The sequence below is a fragment of the Arachis hypogaea genome, chromosome 20 (genome assembly GCF_003086295.3).
Source record: "Arachis hypogaea cultivar Tifrunner chromosome 20, arahy.Tifrunner.gnm2.J5K5, whole genome shotgun sequence".
In the NCBI taxonomy this organism is placed as follows: Eukaryota; Viridiplantae; Streptophyta; class Magnoliopsida; order Fabales; family Fabaceae; genus Arachis; species Arachis hypogaea.
Window position 1 is genome coordinate 66,805,914 of NC_092055.1, and position 6,687 is coordinate 66,812,600.

Genomic DNA, 6,687 nt, shown 5'->3' on the forward strand with positions numbered 1-6,687 from the left:
CTTTAGGTATCATAGGTTGGTGGTTCAGTTTCAGCTGGTTTCTTTCCATTCCTTCTTCTGGAACTTGATGAAGCCATGCATTAAGAAAGAAAGAAGAAGAAAGGATGAACTTTGGTTAAGGCACGGTTTAGGATGGAAGAGAATGGGAGGTAAGGTGCTGTGTGGTGTCTTTGGGTGAGAGAAAAACAATGTAAATCTTGTGGGGGACTTATACGAAGAAAGCAAAGGTGTGTGGCTTAAGGAGTGTTGCTTCCAATTTATAGACAATGTCATGAAGTCTTGAAGCAAAACACAAGGGTAGAGGATTCGGTTAATTTGCCATGAAGGGTGAAGATTGAGCAAAGCATTATTGAAAGTTCACGGAATGGACGGCTTGCATGTAGAGATGGATGAAGACAAGGATCACTCCCTCATTAGTCATGTGGTTCGGCCTCCAAGGTGCTGATTCCTGCAGCGTTGAGCCTTCCAAGCATGCACATGTGACTTGCTTTTCTCCTTGGGACAACTGTGCATGCATGAGCTTTGTCCTTTTCTCGAATACCATCATTCCTAACCACGTGAATCAAGCAAATAGTGAGTTCACACTTTAAATTCCATAGGGTGAAGTGAAGAGTAATGAAGAAAAACAAAATTTATTATATGTTTCTTATTTATGAATAACCAATTATGCCTTTTAGATATTGAATAAAATTTTGGTGAACACCAAACTTTTTTCCTTCTAAGTATTCCATATAAAACCAAATGAATATCTGTCATAATTGGTGTATTCATTATAAGGAACATTTTATTTACTACCATGCTATCATAAACTCATAAAATGATGCAAGGTATGGTTTATCTATTCATGAATTTGAGCCTTTGAGTGAAAATAATTTTCTTGAAATTCATAGCATATATAGACACCAAACTTAAGATTTGGCTATATACTTAAACAAAATAAATGAATATATATCCTAAATTGGTTCTATAATCAATTATGCGTGAAAAGCTATTTTAAAGTGCCTTTAGGCACACCAAACTTAGGAGTCAAACATATGCTTCAAAATGATGTGTGCAATTATCAAAGCCACTCATGAGAGCTCAAATTTATGCTAGAAGAATCATTAATTATTGAAATTAAAATAACAGCAAGAATATTAAATCATGGGCTGCCTCCCATGGAGCACTCGTTTATTGTCACTAGCTTGACATTGGTCCCTTGTTAGCGTGGCTGATGATTGTGGTGCCTCAGCTTGTCCCCTCTCACTGTGAGCCTTCTTCCTGTGCGTTGATGGTCAATCTCCACGTGTTCCAATGAGAGTATCTTATTGACGATGTAGTAATCATCAGTTTGTGGATCTGTCTCCAACTGCTGGTATATTAATCTTACTCTGTCCCCTTTTGAGAATCCTTCAGTTGGTGTCTTTTTGTTCTTCCACCCTTTTGGAATCCTTTTCTTACTCTTCTTTCCTTTCTTCAATTGTCTTTCTTTCTTTGCAACAGGTTTTATGTCAGGGACCTCCTTCTCAATAATCAAATCTTCAGTCCCTTCCTGCCTTCTCTTCTCAGCCTTCACATGTTCCTTACCCTCTTTTTCTTCTCCACTGTCCATTTCTTGCTTTATAGGTGAGCTGATGAGCGCTTCCTTGGGTTTTTCTTTCCACTGTAAATCCACTTCTTCAACCCTCATGCAGCTTTTCTCTTCAACAGTATGCTGTACTTCTTGGAAGACATTTAAAGTGATCTTCTCATTATTTATCCTCAAAGTCATTTCTCCTTGTTCCACATCAATGATGGCCCTTGCTGTGACCAGGAAAGGTCTTCCCAATATCATAGAGTCATTCCCCTCTTTACCTAAGTCCAGGATTACAAAATCTGCTGGGAATATGTATTTCCCTACTCTGACCAACAGATTTTTAATCACCCCCTCGGAAATCACCAGGGATCTATCCACTAGCTCCAATGACATATGTGTAGGCTTGTCAATGATTATGTTACCAATGGTACATGACAAGAAGAAGCTCCCAGGGTCCTTGAGTTTTGGTGGGATGCCTTCTTGGATCACTGCACTACATTCCTGGGTTAAGATCGCTGTTTCTTTCTCATTCCAATTCCTCTTCTTGTTGATAAGCTCTTTGAGAAAGTTTGCGTATAGAGGCATTTGTTCTAGAGCTTCAGCAAGTGGGATGTTGATCTCCAGCTTCTTAAAAACTTCTAAAAATTTTGGGAACTGTTGATCATTTAGCTCCTTGTTGAACCTTTGAGGATATGGAATGGAAGGAGTGTATGGCTTCTCCTCCTTCTTCTATGCTTGTGAATGTTCCTTGGTGCACGAAATTGTGATCTCTGGTAATGGCTCCAAAAACTTGGTGCTCTAATCTCAATTCATAATTTGTCACAACTTCGATACAACTAACCAGCAAGTGCACTGGGTCGTCCAAGTAATAAACCTTACGTGAGTAAGGGTCGATCCCACAGAGATTGTTGGTATGAAGCAAGCTATGGTCACCTTGTAAATCTCAGTCAGGCGGATAATAATTGATTATGGAGTTTTCGAAAATAATACTAATTAAACAGAAAATAAGGATAGGAACACTTATGTAATTCATTGGTTAGAATTTCAGATAAGCGTGTAGAGATGCTTTTGTTCCTCTGAATCTCTGCTTTCCCGCTGTCTTCATCCAATCAGTCTTACTCCTTTCCATGGCTGGCTTTATGCAAGGGCATCACCGTTGGAATCCTTTTTATTTACCCTTGCCTTTTGGTTTTAAGGGTTACTGGCTTTTTGCTCTTGCCTTTTGGTTTTAAGAGCTTTTGGCTTTTTCTGCTTGCTTTTTCTCTTCTCTTTTTTTTTCGCTATTTTATTTTTTTGCAAGCTTTGTTCTTTGTTGCTTTTTCTTGCTTCAAGAATCATTTTTATGATTTTTCAGATTATCAAATAACATGTCTCCTTATCATCATTCTTTCAAGAGCCAACATATTTAACATTCTTAAACAACAACTTCAAAAGACATATGCATTGTTCAAGCATTCATTCAGAAAACAAGAAGCATTGTCACCACATCAATATAATTAAACTAAGTTCAAGGATAAATTCGAAACTCATGTACTTCTTGTTCTTTTGAATTAAAACAGTTTTCATTTAAGAGGGGTGATGGATTCATAGGACATTCATAACTTTAAGAAAAAGTTACTAAATACTAATGATCATATAATGAAGACACAAACATGGATAAGCACGTATCATAGAGAAAACGAAAAACAGAGAATGTAAGAACAAGGAATGAGTCCACCTTAGTGATGGTGGCGTTTCCTTCTTGAGGAACCAGTGATGTCCTTGAGCTCTTCTATGTCTCTTCCTTGTCTTTGTTGCTCCTCCCTCATTGCTTTTTGATCTTCTCTTATTTCATGAAGGATGATGGAGTGTTTTTGATGTTCCACCCTTAATTGTCCCATGTTGGAACTTAATTCTCCTATGGAGGTGTTGATTTGCTCCCAAAAATTCTGTGGAGGCAAGTGCATCCCTTGATGTATCTCAGGAATTTCTTGATGATGAGCTTCTTCATGTGCCTGTTGAGATTCATGAATCTGCTCTCTTGTTTGCTCCATCCTTTTCTTAGTGATGGGCTTGTGAGATGAATCTTTTCATCTCCCATGGCTCAGAGGTGGAAGCATTTGTCTTCCCTTTCCTCTTTCTTGAGGTTTCTCTGGCCTTAGGTGCCATTAATGGTAATGGAAAAACAAAAAGCTTATGCTTTTACCACACCAAACTTAGAATATTGCTCTCCCTCGAGTAAGAGAAGAAAGAATAGATGAAGAAGAAGAAGATATGGAGGAGATGGAGGGATGTGTGTATGGATGTGAGTGGTGAATGGAAAACAGAAGGGATGACCATGAATGGAGAGATAGAGAGTGAGGTGGGCAGGGATCCTGTGAGATTCACAGATCCTGAGATGATCCTGTGGTGTCCACAGATCCTGAGGTGTTCAAGGATTTACAACCTTGCACCAAATTAGGCATGTAAAATGCCCTTGCACACAACTCTGGGCGTTCAGCACCAGATTGGTGCCCATTTTGGGCGTTCAACACCCATTTGTTGCCCATTTCTAGCGTTGAACGCCAAAACCATGCTTGTTCTGGGCGTTCAGCGCCAGCTCTTCTCCAGGGTGCAATTCTGGCATTCAGCGCCCAGATGCTGCCCATTTTGAGCGTTCAGCACCCAGATACTACCCATTTTGGGCATTCAGCGCCAGAACCATGCTCTGTTCTGGCGTTGAACGCCAGACAGGTGCTTCCTCCAGGGTGTGATTTTTCTTCCACTATTTTTGATTTCGTTTTCAATTTTTTTTATTTATTTTGTGGCTCCACATGATCATGAACCTAAGAAAACATGAAAAACAAAAATAAAATTAGATAAATAAACCTTGGGTTGCCTTCCAACAAGCACTTCTTTAATGTCAATAGCTTGACAGTGGGCTCTCATGGAGCCTCACAGATGTGCAGAGCTTTGTTGAGACCTCCCTACACCAAACTTAGAGTTTGGATATGGGGGTTTGACACCAAACTTAGAGTTTGGTTGTGGCCTCCCAACACCAAACTTAGAGTTTGACTGTGGGGACTTTGGTTGACTCTGCTTTGAGAGAAGCTTTTTCTGCTTCCTCTCCATGGATGCAGAGAGAGAACCTTGAGTTGTAAACACAAGGTTGTCCTTATTTAATTGAAGGATCAATTCTCCTCTGTCCACATCAATCACACCTCTTGCTGTGGCTAGGAAAGGTCTTCCTAGGATGATGGATTCATCCTCTTCCTTTCCAGTATCCAGGACTATGAAATCAGTAGGGATGTAAAGGTCTTCAACCTTTACTAACACGTCCTCTACTTGTCCATAAGCCTGTTTTCTTGAATTGGTTGCCATCTCTAATGAGATTTTAGCAGCTTGCACCCCATAGATTCCCAGTTTCTCTATTACAGAGAGGGGCATGAGGTTTATTCCTGAACCAAGGTCACACAGAGCCTTAAAGATCATGGTGCCTATGGTACAAGGTATTATGAACTTTCCAGGATCCTGTCTCTTCTGAGGCAATGTCAGTTGATCCAGATTACTTAGTTCATTGGTGAACAAGGGAGGTTCATCTTTCCAAGTTTCAATACCAAATAATTTGGCATTTAGCTTCATGATTGCACCAAGGAACTTGGCTGCTTGCTCTTCAGTAACATCCTCATTCTCTTCAGAAGAGGAATACTCATCAGAGCTCATAAATGGCATAAGGAGGTTTAATTGAATCTCTATGGTCTCTAGATGAGTCTCAGATTCCTTTTATTCCTCAGAGAGAAGCTCCTTATTGATCACTGGACGTGCCAGGAGGTCTTCCTCCTTGGGATTCACGTCCTCTCCTTCCCTTACATGTTCGGCCATGGTGCTTATGTCAATGGCCTTGCACTCTCCTTTTGGATTCTCTTCTGTATTGCTTGGGAGAGTACTAGGAGGGATTTCAGTAATCCTTTTACTCAGCTGGCCCACTTGTGCTTCCAAATTTCTAATGGAAGACCTTGTTTCATTCATGAAACTTGCAGTGGCCTTGGATAGATCAGAGACTAAGTTTGCTAAACTAGATGGATTCTGCTCAGAATTCTCTGTCTGTTGCTGAGTGGATGATGGAAAAGTCTTGCTATTGCTAAACATGTTTCTTCCACCATTATTAAAGCCTTGTTGAGGCTTTTGATCCTTCCATGAGAGATTTGGGATATTTCTCCATGATGGATTGTAGGTGTTTCCATATGGTTCACCCATGTATTTTAACTCTGCTATTGCAGGGTTCTTAGGATCATAAGCTTCTTCCTCAAAAGATGCCTCTTGAGTACTGTTGGATGCAGCTTGCATTCCATTCAGACTCTGAGAAATCATATTGACTTGCTGAGTCAATATTTTATTCTGAGCCAGTATGGCATTCAGAGTATCAATTTCAAGAACTCCCTTCTTCATAGGCATCCCATTACTCACAGGATTCCTCTCAGAAGTGTACATGAACTGGTTATTAGCAACCATGTCAATGAGTTCTTGAGCTTCTGCAGGCGTTTTCTTTAGGTGAATGGATCCACCTGCAGAAGTATCCAATGACATCTTTGATAGCTCAGATAAACCATCATAGAATATATCCAGGATGGTCCATTCTGAAAACATGTCAGAAGGACACTTTTTGGTCAACTGTTTGTATCTTTCCCAAGCTTCATAGAGGGATTCACCATCTTTTTGTTTGAAGGTTTGAACATCCACTCTAAGCTTGCTCAGCTTTTGAGGAGGAAAGAACTTGGCTAAGAAAGCCGTGACCAGCTTATCCCAAGAGTTCAGACTGTCTTTAGGTTGAGAGTCCAACCATATTCTAGCTCTGTCTATTACAGAAAAAGGGAAAAGCATGAGCCTGTAGACTTCAGGATTTACTCCATTAGTCTTAACAGTATCACAGATCTGCAAGAATTCAGTAAAGAACTGAAAAGGATCTTCAGATGGAAGTCCATGAAACTTGCAGTTTTGTTGCATCAGAGAAACTAGCTGAGGTTTCAGCTCAAAATTGTTTGTTCCAATGGTAGGAATGGAGATGCTTCTTCCATGTAAATTGGAATTAGGTGCAGTAAAGTCACCAAGCATTCTCCTTGCATTATTGTTGTTGGGTTCGGCTGCCATCTCCTTTACTTGTTCGAAATTTTCAA

General features: G+C 40.0%; 1 non-coding gene across 1 annotated transcript; it reads left to right on the top strand.

The window, feature by feature from the left end:
* Positions 1-6,158: 6,158 nt before the first annotated feature.
* Positions 6,159-6,262, top strand: LOC112787585 (small nucleolar RNA R71). Its single transcript, XR_003194991.1, has one exon. It is a non-coding gene; the product is annotated as a small nucleolar RNA R71 (small nucleolar RNA).
* Positions 6,263-6,687: the final 425 nt, after the last annotated feature.